The sequence below is a fragment of the Anoplopoma fimbria genome, chromosome 16 (assembly GCF_027596085.1).
Source record: "Anoplopoma fimbria isolate UVic2021 breed Golden Eagle Sablefish chromosome 16, Afim_UVic_2022, whole genome shotgun sequence".
NCBI classification, from domain to species: domain Eukaryota; kingdom Metazoa; phylum Chordata; class Actinopteri; order Perciformes; family Anoplopomatidae; genus Anoplopoma; species Anoplopoma fimbria.
Genome location: NC_072464.1, coordinates 10,562,135 through 10,577,641, shown reverse-complemented (window position 1 = coordinate 10,577,641; position 15,507 = coordinate 10,562,135).

Genomic DNA, 15,507 nt, shown 5'->3' with positions numbered 1-15,507 from the left:
TGCAGTGAAAACAGTGTTGGTAGAGTTGGCCTGTCTTGGAGAAGTTCCTTGACATTTCAACCAGCACAGTACCAGTTTGTGCCACTATTTCCACCATACACCTTACTGGTGTAACAGGTTAATATTTTACCTGTTTGGTAGACCTTAGTTCCACTTTTCTCTACAAGAAGCATTACCACAGCTTATGTCTCAGCCCCTAATTTTAGCTCCATTCACAGCTATAATGTTTGATCTGAATAGCCATTGCAGACATGTGGCAGAAAATTACTTTTCAGAGGAGGTTTAGAAATGGTAAGACTAAATGTATGAACATTTACATTGCAAAACAATATGACTTAAATTGGAAGTGATTTTAATGCTTGTATATTATTGTCTCCCATGAGTGTTTTTCTGATCCTTTTAGTTTCATCTATACTCAGGCTTGTGACAAAGAAACTAACATGTCCATCCTTATTAAATTCAGGTGAGAGAGAGGAGAAGCTGACCATATAAAACCAACAAAAAAGGGCCTGCATAGATGGAAAAAGTAAAAAGTGGATAAAGGGGGTATTGGTTAGTGACTCTTCCATCTCCTCTTACCTAAATGACACATTAAAGACAGGATGGAAAAATATCGAGAATGCTCCAGAGAGCTGTGTAAATACAGACAATAGTGAGTTTTAATGCAGGGTACAGCAATTCTATAGACCTGATGGAGTTCAGTGAAGATATTACTTACCACATGGCTAAAAGCCTACGTAGGAGATGACCAAGCTATCTTATTTTCCAAACCTACTACTTTAAAATCCATTACAGAGCCATTGCATTTCCTGCCTAGAATATAAACATACTCCAATGATGATAGTTCATTTACAAAATTAGGCTGTTTGAGGAATTTGACAACATCTCTTCTAAAATGAGTGCTTGGAAAAATGCAAAGTGACTCAGTAACGCAATGTTATTGTAATCAAACCTCAAATTGACTCTTGGATTAAGATTTTTAATTCTTAAGCTCAAGGAAATAAATGAATCACTTATTTGGTCTGGTTTTGAAGAAATAGACATACCACATGAGGACTATCTGAACTTAATGACCCAAAGAGGTACAATACTCAAATAGAGATAAGGGCACAACCCTCCTCTCACTCTAAAATAGAGGCGCTAACATCGTCTCATTTTAGGAGTGGCAGCTGAAGCAGATTGGAGGAGTAGGTTGAAAGGAGGTTCAGGGATGGGAGGGCTGTACGTAGACCTCCCAGTGAGACAGACGGATGACCTTTAGATTGTTTCACCATGCTAACAGGATATCTCCACAGGGTAAAGTGCAAAGTGAATTAGTTTAAAGATTTGATGTCATGGAAAGGCTGATTATTGGGACATTCAATACATTTTGGGCCACTTTAAGGTCACCAGGTAAATGGATGGTGACACTGTAACAAAGAACAGTGTTACTGTGAATAAATTATAAATTACCCATTAAACAAATAATGTTATAGTCTGTTTAACTTGCAATTTAATTCTTAAAATCTATATCTTTAATATGAATTTATTTGACTTAATAATTTAAATGGTAATGCTGCAGTATTATTTTCGGAAGCCATGAGAGAGAAATTAATTCCCAAATTTTCTACAGAAAAAATATACTACTCAGTTAATGTGTCAGTTAAGCCTGCACAACCTTTTTGTGGATGCTTTACGGTATATGTCAATTATAACATGTGTAGCCTTATTTTAAAGTACAATACATGATCTATTCTTACTTGGAAAACAATTATATTTAGCAGTTTGTGGGCTATAGTTTCCTTGCCCATTACAGATGGTATCATAGTTTATTTTCTTTCACCTATACCAAATACCCAGATATATTAGAAGCAGCTTCTTTTGTGTTCGAACTGTTTTTAAAAAAAAATAATTTCTGTATTTATACGTATTTTTTGTTGTATTTGCTGGTGGTAAAGATGTTTTTTCGTTCATTCACACATGCTTTCAATGCATTGAAGTCCGTTGGCTACTTATATCCTCACAAGCTATAGAAACACATTCAGACCATCAGACTTAATGCTACAACAAAATGTGCTAGGTCCTTTGTGAATTTTGTCTGTAATTAAGTGAGTTGTGCCTTCACACTCCCAGCAGTGCCTTTGTATTTTTTTTCTAAATTTCAGATGAAATGGATCAACCAACATTGTATCTAATTTTCTTCTAGTAAGGAAAAACTTCGTAGAGATATAAAAAACGTCTGGCTTATTGAACGCAAACATTTCCTATGTGGAATAAGGCATATTAACTTTGCTTTGAATCTTCAATAGCTCAAACAACATTGGGCTGAGCAGATTCATTTTTGTATTTAATTTCCTCTTTCAGTGTTGTATCTCTTAAGACGGGGTTAAGCCCCTTATTGAATAAGCCAGACTGTAAGGTTAAAAGATGATACAAATTTAACTTTGACCCTCCATCTAGATTCTAGATGATTTGATATAGCGAATACCAGCCAGTTAAACTGACATTGAATTAATTACTGTCCAGAAAGGCACACACACCAAAATGGCTAAATGATTGTGTGTGCTTACGTGCAGAAACACACACACAGAAATGCTAATTTTAGTAGGAAATTCATCTCATCAAAATAGTTCAAGGTAATTACTGATGACACCTGTACTCAATTTCCTAATGATGACTGATGTAGTCTGAAGTAGGGTATGAAAGAAAGAGGGAGAAATGAGCAATATGGCTGCTGCATGTGTTCAGCATCCTCTCTGTCAGTCTGGGATGCCGGTAAATGGCAACAACAGAGCTGAATTCTAAAATGTTAATCAAAGAGTGAGACTGTTTCTACCAAAGGGAAATCAGTGGTTAATCTAGCACTGAGCATAAAATGCACAGACCATATAAACTCAGGTAATACACAGGAAGGCGCTCTGGAATGCATTCATACAGACAGAGAACTTCTGCAAACACTCTTAGATTTTTCTATTACCGTACCTGGTGTCAGAAAAATGATCCAAACTCTGTTTCATGATAAAGACTTTGCAGTTCCAAATATCATTCAGTAAATGAGTCCAAAAGGTTGTTTCAATGCAATAATAAGCGGCTAATAAGGCTTTATGAACTAGCCTGATAAATGAACTCAGTCTGCAGCGACAGCAAATACCAGCCATGAATATCACAGGCAAGAGGGCAGAGTCATGGTATCTTGTTTTATTAAATATCAATATGTGCTTTCCCTCAGGCATGAATGATCTCATCAACCTTCAATTAACCTTGCCGCCCCTTATCTCCTCTGCCCCTTTCCTCTTGGTCTGAGAAGTGTGGATGACCAGAGGCTGTTTGTACAGTGTCAGGATGACAACTCAGGTAATCAAATCTATCCTCACTAATTGCTGGCTTCCCTTCAATGCTTCACACTGGAGGTAGAATAAATCAGTGCTAGAATAAAACAGAGCACTCACTAAAAAGCAGCAAGGATGATGCCCCCAGTTAAGATGAAGAAAGAGTCTTTGTTTTTCATCTGTCTGCCTCCCCTTTGTTTCTTTGGAGTCAACATTTTCCATTCTGACCCATTTGACCTCACTTCCTGCTTCTCCTTCGTCTTCAACCTGTCTGCCTACTCACTTGATGTTATAATCGGGCTATTTTAATATTTTTTTTTAGGTTATTTGTGGTTTTGACAGAACTAAAAACTGACAACATCTAGAATAAAGGTGGTGTTTTTTTAGGTATCGCTGATGCTTATTTATCTAAACCTTAACTTCAATGATAGTACAAATACATTAGGCCACTAAAAGGTTTCTTGCTGTCTCCGTCTGTCATATGACCCTTCACCTTGCACGACGTAGCGGTCGCTCGAGACTCTTATTTTTTCCATCTATCCTTTTTACTTTTACTCAATCACAGAGGGCAGGTTGTTGTATGTTAGGTTAAGGGCGGCACGTGGTGTAGTAATTAGCACTGTTGCCTCGTAGCAAGAGTGCTCTGGGTTCTAACCTGCTGGCCGCCCCCTCTTTGTGGAATTGGATGTTATCCACGCATCAGAGCTGATTATCTCTGGGGTTCTTGGCTTCCTCCCATTGTCCAAAGACATGCAGTTAGGTTAATTGTTGACACTAAATTGGACGTAGGTGTGAATGTGAGCGTGAATGTTTGTCCGTCTCTATGTGTCAACCATGACTGCATGGCATCCTATTTTCTTTAGTTCTATTTCACATCTTTATTGAATTGTTTGGCGTAAGTGATAGTGGTTTCACAAACAGTGGGTATTTGAGCCTTGTGATGAGAGTATAAATCGATCCTGTGAACTGACCACATTTTTCTTGTTCTCTGTGTTCCTGCTAATGTTGTATTCTTGGGAGAAATCCTTGTCACTATTTGATATTGAATGCCAATTGCATCATTATTGAATCTGTTGGGTCTAAATATGTTTGTTTACTTTTTAAAATTGGTAGATTGAGTTTACAAGGACGTTGATATTTGGGGTTTCCCAGGTGATCTAGACACATGCCATGGAGACTTACCGTAACACTGCCTCTGCCTTCTGTTGACCACCCATCACATAACAATAGCCTGACCTTGGGACCTCTCATCTGCCTCTCTGATGTGAAACACTGATGGTAACACTGCAGACTCGATGTGATAAGTACTGGATAAGTGCTAAAGTTTCATTATATCCAGTGGAAAAGTGGAGGACATAGACAAAACTCGCCCTTGAGGGGTAAGCATCCACCCACAGCAGCTTATCTGACTTGGATCTCCTGTTGACGCACTGATCTGGGAGGGCTTAACCGGTGGCTCAATACAGCAAGCAGAAGAAATAGGAACACGTCCAGGAGGCTTTACCCACTGTGTCCTTTGGATTACATTCACAATCACACACATCACACTTTGTGTGCTCATACGCACACAAATTCGAAGTCCACAAATGAGCAGAGAGAGAGACTGACATAGAGACTGAAGAGCAGAAGATGAACAAGTGCATCTAATAATAATAAACAAAAGAGTGAATAACAGAGAGCAAGGGAGACAGTTAATTATCTTATTATCATAAAGGATGATTGAGGTCCTCAGAAGCTGAATGGAAATTCATCAGCCAGGGATTACGAAAGGTCGTCTTGACCTTAACACCTAGATTTCTGACGTGCTTTGATGAGATTTAACTGACTGGCAAATAAAGCAATTGATACTTGCAAAATCATTCACAATTTTTCCATGCTCTTTTTTGGGCTCTCTTTGCAGAAAAGACACATTACATTACATAACAGCTTGGAAATAACATGGTGATAATAATAAAAAGTAATAACCAGGTAATAGCTAGGTAATATTAATGGGTATATCTGGGTAAAATTAGACTGAATATTTATGAATATTTATGTAACAGATTAATAAGTGGCCAAAAACAAATGGGAATAATGGGGAGACACAAATCTCAAATATAGCAACAAGGCAAAACTGTTTAGTAGCAGTTTGGGGCCTCTGTGGCTCAGTGGTAGAGCAGGTTGTCCTTCAATTAGAGGACCGGCTGTTCGATCCCCTCGAGCCTCCTTAGGTTTATGAATGGGTGTGAATGTTAGTTTGTTCTGACGGGCAGGTGGTACCTTTCATGGCATTCCCAGCGATCAGTGTATGATTGGGTATAATGCTGAAATTCATCCTCCCTTATGTCCCAAACGTTCCCTTTTGTTTGATGGTAATACCGTACAAATGATCTGTTACATGTTTCCTGCAACACTTTTTCTGTGTAATAACCATGTATGAGAGCTGCAAAATGCTATGTTAGGTTAACAATAGTGAATATCCAAATATAGATACATATTCATAGAAGGCATTCTTTCAAAGTTTATTATGTAAAATATATACAAGGAATCAACAGTATGATATGTTTATTTGAGAGTAATGAGAAATTAATAGAAACAGGTAGCATAGGTGAACATTAAGCATCCCTCATCCAAATATCGCACTGACATATCCATTTTGTTGTTAGCAGAATACCATATTATTACCAAAATATTACTTTGCTATTGCCTCGTTGATATCGTTAAATGTTTCTGTTAGTCTTTATTTGTTGGCCCCTTTTTACCCAGTCAGATACTTTGCAGTGTAATACCACCCATATATATATACGTAATTAATACCAAGCTATTACCTGGTTATTACTTTAGCGACAACATGATATTACTTAATTATTACCTTTTTATTATAAAACTTCAACTCACTACTACCATGTTATCAAAAAGCTTTAATGTAAAGTGCCACCAAAACATGAAAAAATCTATCCGGCTAAAACATGTAGGTTGTTTAGATTGATTTGGGGTTTTTTTTAGCAGGCAGATTTTAAAGCAGGTATTACATGTATCAAATAAAAATCTAAAATCAAGCTTTGGAGTAACAAACTGAATGGTTGATGCTATGGGAAAACTTTTTTCTGCAAATGAAAACAGTGAGGAGAGAGCCAAACTGTGTTGCATGGACTGTTATTTAGAAGGTCTGGGACAGGGAGCACTACAATTTGAGCACAGTAGGGATCATAGCAAACACAAACGTTGCTATTTTTACTCACCAAGCCGCTTACAAGTATTTCATAACATCAGTTCATATTTTTACACTCTGAGCAAACATCTGTCATTCTCCTTTTTAATTCTATTGGTTCTAAGGATTAACTTTTTCTTGTCTGCCAAAATGTTTCTCTAATTTTTTTGTATTTGCATGTTATTAATTTGAACTGTCTATGTTTGGGTAGAATTACAAAAACATGAAAATATAAATATGTAATACAGCCATTATGAAATGAGTTACACCAACATATTGATGTATCAAGACCACACACACTAAGATAATCTGCAGACATTTTTTAGCATATACTGTATATACATAAGTTTATGTATTGGAATTGGTATTGGGAAGGAAAAATGGTATGAGAACATCTCTATTATTGGATGTACATTTATAATGCATATTGGCTTTACCACACAATACATTTATTTAGCTGACACTTTCATCCAAAACAGTGTACTATAAGTGCATTGAAGCATGTGGGTACAACCCAAAAAGTTTAAAAAGCATTAATTTACTACATCAACTTCATCATATGCTGATTCAATTCAGGTGCTACATTTGGAGACAATAGGAGATAGAAAAAGCTTTTTTTTTTAATAGGTCAAGGTGGATTCTGAACAGATGCATTCAGTCTACGATGAAAGATGTGTAAAGTTTCTGCTGTCTTGTTGTTAATGAAGAGTTTGATCCACCATTGTTCAGTATTTTTAGTGGACGGGCTGGGGTGTATGTTTTGACCATGTTGTGGATGCAGGATGGGCCTGAGCTTCCCTCAGAATTATCTCATCACCCCTTCACACTCCTGTTCAGACAATATAGACAAAGACAGATGTGAAAACTTGTCAGAGAGTTTTGGTTCGGACTCAAGTCAGTGCATTGCAGATTGACTGGTATAATTATAAAATAATATCATTTTTTGAGTAAACCATATCTTCATCATCGCCTGCAAACGTTTTCTCGATATTGCAATCACAGAGCTGTTTGATATATCAAAAGAGCTAAACTATAAAACAAGTTAGCCTTTATTTAATCAAGAGCTGAATGACTATCAGTAATTAACACACAGGTGTTTTCAGTTACTCTGTCTGACTGGACCTTTGCTCAGGCTGTGCGGGGCTTTGCTGGAAGTATGTAAGTGCACCAAATTCAATAAACTACAAATAACAAAGGCGACAAGTGACAACAAAACTAAGAAGAGGGCCAGAGAGATGATCAAGGACTTTGTGTGCATACCCACACAGTCCTCAGAAGAACTCTGATCAGATTTTTTTAAATGGCGTACCCTCACAGTTGTTAATGTTACGCACATTACCATCCTGTCTGTTTAAAAAACTGTAGACCTTTTCAATGCCATTTTGTTGCTAGGGAAACAGCTTTGAACCAAGCTTACTTCATGTCAGCTGCACGAACAAACATCTGACAGGAAACACGAAGGAGACCAATTTAGAACGTTTATGTTGTGAAGTTTGAAAAGGTCTATCGCTCTTCCTTTTAAAAATAGATATTTATGTTGCACAATACTTGCCTTTTCTTTTTTCTGTTTATTTTGGCAGTTATACAAAAATAAATGGGCTTTTTGGTATTGTTTCACACTGTGTGTGAATGATGGCTACATGGGCACACATAGGCACTTACATACATACATAAAGGTTTGTTCTCTGCTCCACTGAAAGTTAATGTATGCTATGTTTACAGAGTGCATTAGCTTTCAGTGGTGTGCTTTGAACTGTATTTCACTAATGCTACTTCACTTAGTGTGGATTCTTACCTCGCTGACTTAGTTGGGGGCTGCTGGTGTAAAGTAGCATTTTTTACAGCACCTGTGTGCAGAGCTGGTTTCATGTAAGATGTAACATCATGCACTGCATGTAAACGATGAGAAACCTTGGCCTTTAATCAATGAGCCAAAAATGTAGACTCACTGATTAAAACTATGTAATTGCCATAAGGCAATGCCAGTATAATGATAATAGAAGGGGAAAAAGCATCAACCATTTCAGTCTGCTAAGGTGATGTAAGGGAATACAAACAAAAAAAACATCAAGCTGATTGAACCAATCGTGAGGGCTTTTTTTATGCTCCCGAATTCAGGGCGTCCTCTGCTTTCTCTGTATTAGATTTCCTTTGCATTAATAAAACACTAATGCTTTACTACCATTCCACTTGACTTTAGTGGAACAAGTGAAGCAGAATAACTAAGTTTGCGATATCTATCCCCCTGTTTAATTTCATTTTGTTTTTGTGTGTCTATGCATTATTCTGCCAGCAGCAGTTATTTTCAGGTTAAACATTCTGTTGTTGCCACAGACTATATATAAGAAGTTGACGTAGTCATTGGGACGTCACCCATTGGTTTGAGGACTGCTGTTTTGAAGCCTCAATCTGGCAAAAAAGTGGAAAAATATATTTTAAAATATATCTTTGGTTGGCATGCATCATACCAGCAATCCTTCATGCTCCTTGTTAACTGTATTGGCATGCAGGAAAAATAGTGATGATGCATCACAAATTATGCTCCCTAATGTCCACTGAGGCCATGTCCTATTGATTGACTCGGCAGCAGGTGGTATATGGAAAAACAAATGGGTAATGGATGGATATGAGAAAACAAAAAATTGATTGAATGTCCAACTGATCATTCACTAAGCTCCTCAAATGTAGTTGTTTCGAAATATTTTTCCCTTATAAAAGAAAGTTCACAAAAGGTAAAACCCCAAGTTGGACAAATTTAAAGATAAAATTAAGAAATTAAGAAATTGTTTTTTTTTTGTTGCTTTTATGTTTTCCACACAAATAGATTAAACTAACCAGGGTATCGTATTACTTTGTTTCATCTCTTTTGTAGATATGGTGATAAAATATTGGCCGTAATTTTGCTGTAGCATCATCAGCATGATTTGAGCGGTGTCAAAACTCACAAGAATATGGTGCTAAATGAAATTACTACATGAACATTCTTTTTCTGGCACAAATAAACATAACTAGTTGTGTTTTTAGCTTTGTCTTCTGTAGCATAGTTATGAGCTAAAACACAAAGATAATGTTGACCAAAGCAGCACATTTTCATCCTCTTATAAACAGTACCTATTTGTCATATAAAGTATTTTTCAAGCTCGATTATCATGTGATATATTTTTGGATGACACCCTACCAGAGTATAGACTTCATGAGTAGGTACATGGAAATAATCAGAACTTTAGATGTACAGAAGGGACTTTCTAGGTTTTCTTTGCTGTACATAATGTGTCTTTTATTCTAAGTCACGCTCCCGCTTTCCTCAATACCTTTCATGACTCAATTTAAGGTGAAGGTTCAATCTTTACTAATGAGTTAATCAGGATCAGACATGTCACCCCATATGATAAGGTTATTATCCTGTCATCAACTCTGTGAAGTCTGAAAAGTGTTTATGTGTACTGTATGTGTGAAGGTTTTTGGGGTGGATGGTTACGCTGAAAGGAAGTCATAGACAGATAAAAGATAAACGTCATCATGCTAAACCTTCATGACTGAGCAGCCAATACTTGCAGGAGGATTCTTTTTTTATTTGATGGTTACCAACACTCTTGGTGTGTTATTAACAGTATGGGATTTTTAGTTTGAACCATTTCCACTGAGGCCCCAGTAGCTGATTACTTCTGAGCCAGCTGTCCCTTAGGTGTTTCACTGGGCAGACATATTGTACAGCCTGCACAATATGCCTAATGAATACCAGCATTTAATCAAGCTCTCTGCTATTCAAATTCACGTCTGCTGAGTATGTTTTTAAAAAAATTATTTGAGAAACTACTATGACCATATTAAGGCTGTTCAAACTAGCCAAGTGATGCAGTCAGATGAGGAAGTGAATAAGTCCATTTTTAGACCATAAATCACACTGAAACAACCAAGGGAGTCCCTTGATGTGAGTGTTGCTACAAGAAACATAGTTGTCCTTGAGTAACGTGCAAGGTGCTTAAGATCAAGTTTCTTCTTCATATTAATATTTGGTAGTCTTTTAGTAGGTAGAGAATTAAATACAAACTTGAAAGTTAAGCTTGGTGGATGCAAAAGGACACTGCACTGTGGTTTATTATATATGATTTACCATCTTGCAGCTTGCAAGTTGTCAAGATCACAACCTTTAGTAGTTTCGTATCGTGATTTAACAAAAAGATAACAAATGTACATTCATATTATTCTGCACTGAGGAAACAACATTATGCAAGTCTCACCGTGAATGCTCCTAGCCTATTTATTGTAGACACAGTCAGTCAGACAGCCGGCTGATGTCTGTGGCAGATGGCATTAGAAACAGATGCTATCAGTCAGGGTTCAGCTCCATTTGGGTTTAATAACTGATGCTCTATGTGACCTGTGTATGCGTGCGCATGCGGTAATGTGCGCATACATTTGTGTGTGTAAGAGAGATTGAGACAGTTGAGTTTGTGTGTCAGTGAATTTAATCCCTCGTCTCCATTTGAGACAACTAAAAACTGCTTATTACATCGGCATGGTGATGTGTGTCTGTTTGTCTGCTCGTAAACATGCATGTGTTTGTGTGTTTGTACGGGATTAGACTATTATAAAACTAGCCCTCCAGCAGCAGAGAGCTAGACAGGCGACGTTATTTTACCCTATTACCCACTAATGTTTAAATCTTTTGTCCCTCCCATCTGTGTGGCCTGTGACCTCGCCAGTGACTGTGATACGGCGTGCACACAAATTAACTACAGCTGGACTTCAATGTTTAAACATCATTCATTGATGAGCACCATAGCAAGGAAAAGTAAAGACACACTTCAAAGAGCACCACAGAATTTGATTCAGCGGTCTTGCATTATCATTTTTCACATGTTGATGCATTTGTGACCCCAAGAAGACACAAAGTAAGAAAATGAGAGATTGAAATAGGTGGATCAATAACATCTCTGTAATTGGACAGAGCTTAGAGGATCTTAAATCTCTTGAGGCGCATAGTATTATTGGGTAGAATAATTTGATTGCACCTGGCTCCTTCTCTCCATTATGCCACAATGATGTGAAGACTTTTGTAATGACAGCATTAACACTCCAGAGGGCAATGTTAAAATCAAAGTATGCCATAAAGAGACTATTGGCAATACATGGAGAAGGGCAATTTCTGTACTCTTGGTTGAAACTTGTTTCAGTTACAATACATATTCTCTGATGCATTAAATATCTGTTACTGCTGATTTATTCCTGCACAATCCATCTATCCATCCATACATTCATCCAATCAGCCATCCATTTCTGAGACCTAATCTCACTTCAGAGTTGCAGCGCATAGAAACTACATATATGTTGATAATGTGTCAGTGTTTGTGTGTCCCAATTTCAAGACGGGTCTGCAAGAATGGCACATTATATGGCTTAAGAGAAGCTCTTTGAAGTGCTACCATGGTGATGGGATGATCAGAATGAGGAATGGCACCCAGATTGCACTGTGTCTGTGTGTGTGTATGTATGTGTGTGTGTGTGTGTGTGTGTGTGTGTGTGTGTGTGTGTGTGTGTGTGTGTGTGTGTGTGTGTGTGTGTGTGTGTGTGTGTGTGTGTGTGTGTATGTATGTGTGTGTGTGTGTGTGTTGAGTGACAGAGATCCCATCATTAAATTGTCTTTCACACATCCTAAAACAGTATCAATGGTGCTGAAGAACTGTGTGTCCCTCCACATTATGTCTGCTTATTAGAACATTTCCAATAGCATTTTCATGTCATTTTGCAAGAATGTTTTTTATTTCATTCTATTTTTATCTTGTCTTTCTTTTACTATGTCTCTTGTGTGCACTTAATCCTATGCTGCTGTAATCCTGCAAATGTCCCCGCTGCGGGACTAATAAAGGATTATCTTATTTTATCTTATCTTATTTTGTACATATGTAGGTTATAGGGAGAAATTGTCTTTGTGCAAATTTGTGCATAAAGACATTTAGATATTTGCAGGAAAACATGTGTTGAGAATATGCACCTCCCATAAAAAAGTATGTACATACTGAGTCCTTACCCCTGAGTTCCTTACACTAGGCCCACAGGTATGATATATGCCTAAACTATTCATCAGTACATTTCATCAAATTACATGTTGGCTTATTAATCATGTTACTGCCTCTCGTTGGCTCTATTACATCCTTTGATAATCCCATCATATCAACTGAACTATCCAGTTTTGAAACCGATTTTCAGCCCTTAGCCAGTTGTTGTCTGATGATAAATAGGACAGAACTGTAAGCTGTTTATAGTGGGGTTTTCCCGATGTGTGTATCCGGTTGTGGCAGATGTGAAGTAGGAGAATTTATACAAGAGATACAACTCAAGGTACCTTTGACACAGCTAGGACAACTGTTTCCTCCTGCTGTAAAAAATTCTGACAAGTTTTGCTTGCACATCCTTGATCTCTGTAATACAATTAATCAGTAAGATGGGTAAGACAGTAAATAAGCATGTTTACCAATATGATGTTGTGTGTCATGATATTTGCCACACATTGTAAATGGATTTGTTCTATAAATCTAATATCCTGAAAATATCAGCAAACCTTGCTTGCGTACCAAAACAGCCATATTCTAATATACTCATTAACTGTACAAAGAAACAGATTGAGTGTCAAACAGTGCTTTTGAGCACGGGATACATCTTTGTTGACTGAGGTGAGCCAAGTTATTTTGCAGTTGTAATGTGTTTTATTATGTTTTGAGTTATGGCTTTCCTGTTCTTTCTGTTTACTGCATGATTTATTTCTGACTAAGCTATGCCAAAAACACCGACATTTTTTGGGGGGACAAACCAATCACTTTCTTGCCTACACATCTTATCTGGCAATATACATGTGCCAGTTACTGTCTCTACAAAGGCTTATTTTCTCTTTGAAGGCCTATCAGTTTGATAATGTCAGGTTTGATTTATCCACTGGACTCAGATTAAAGATGTTTCACAATGAATCAAACAGGCTTCATCATTTCTGGCTGGTGAGGAGTCCCTGGCATCCGAAGCACTGAGTGTCATTTACATCATGAGTTCACATGATTTTGGTTGAAGTCACATACTCAAGTAAAAAACACAAGGAGCTGTGTCGGTTGCTTCAGACTGGTGAGACAAAGAATACGATCCAGGAAGTGAAGATGGAGTACAGCATTCACAAATTTGCGGGCCTTTCCAGAAGACATAACATTGAACAGCTGTTTACAATAGTGTGAGACAGGATTTCACAACTCTGGATAGTTATCAGCAACCATCTTTAACCTTTACTGACGTGAATTGGGGAATCCAGCAATATAAGCCTGCGTGTGTTTGGTAAAAGCACCATATTGTCTGATGGCATCACTTTGACTTGCAGAAAAAGGTAAAGATTAAACTTTTTGCCCGAAGACCCTGCATTTTTCACCTGAGCCCTGGTTTCAATGCTGTCAAAGTCTCATGTAACTAAACAGCTGCACTGAAGAAGCCTGAAGCTAAATCTCAATGGCACGAGCAGAAGCTTGAAAGGCCTCAGGCTGGTCCTCTGGTGGTAACGTTCTCTGTCTCAGTTCAGTCTTGCCGTTAACCCATTGAGTAGAGGGCACAACACACATAAAGCACACAATATGAAAACACACATCACAACCATCCATGCAGGCATCCTCTTTAAGGTCTAAAGCTTGTGACAAATGTAGTCCGGTTGAATTGTGCATTATATGATAAACATGTGGATGTCCATACAGGATGCCTGCTCCATCCAGGTAGGTGGTTCTAACGAGCAGTGTTTTAATGAAGCTGGTGTTGTTCACTTGAATAACATCAACATTTGGGGTACTATCTGTTCCTCCCTACCAAGCAGTTACCATTATGTCATTCAGCAATGCCGAGTAGACTTCACCTCAGGACACAGATCCTCGTCCAAAACCTCATTGTTCTCTCCTTATTTCTTTGGCACTAGCGTTGCTGCTTTTATACCATGAATTTGAAGGCACCTTAAAAGCTTTGATGTGACTGACGGGCTGTGACTGCACTGATCTCATGCAGATCAAAGAACGAGTGCAAACTCATGGATGGGAATGAGAGTCAGAGGGAGAACGCCAGAAATCCAGAGTGAGGCGGCATTAAAAGCTCTTACAGGTTTTTCTAATTACTTCTTCGCATATTCCAATGTTGATGTGCATTGAGTGGCGGTGTGACTGGGAGAGTGGACTTCTGGCGACCATATACATCCACTCTGGATTTGAAGGCTTTGGAATGTATGTTTGCAGTATTTTCATCCCAGAATTACCCTGTTATCATTCTTTGTCCCAAGACCTGCTGGTATCAAAGGTGCCACTGTTGTATTGCACAATAGTGAGTGATGCTGCTGTTAACTAGCAGAAGACCCATTTAAAACTGTAGGGCTGTCATTGACCAAAGAAATTCTTAGGGGACTAACAGTCATACGACTTTCTCAACAAATAGATTCATTGATTTAATTTACAGATCTGTAAACTGAAATCATGTACATTGAAATCTTTGTCTTCTTTTTACCAGAGATGTATTAATAAATCTATTGGAAATAAGTAATAAAGCATAAAAAAAGGCCAAAACACAACTATTGAGACCAAAATGATCGATTAGAGGGGGCAGCCATAGACAACTTTAGTCTGCATTTGTTGTGCCTATCCATCTAAATGCATTTAGGTCTTTTCGCTTCATTATATAAATGCATTTCATAGAGACAATGGGCTGGTGAAATGAATGGCAATGATTCTCCTTCGACTAACCCGTTTATTGATGTCATTACGTTAAGATGCTAGTGTTGGTTTCCTCTCCTGCTTTAGTTAAATCCAGGGAGACCTACAGATGATGCACCTCATCAGTAACCGAGGACAATAAGAAACAATTAATTTGTAATTGGGCTTCTCTGGCTGTGACTGACACTTGCCACAATGTCACTCAAGCTGTCGTAAGCAACATTTATAACCCAGCGCACAACTCTGCTCATCTAATCAACCAAGCATCTGTTTGATTATGCCTCATCCA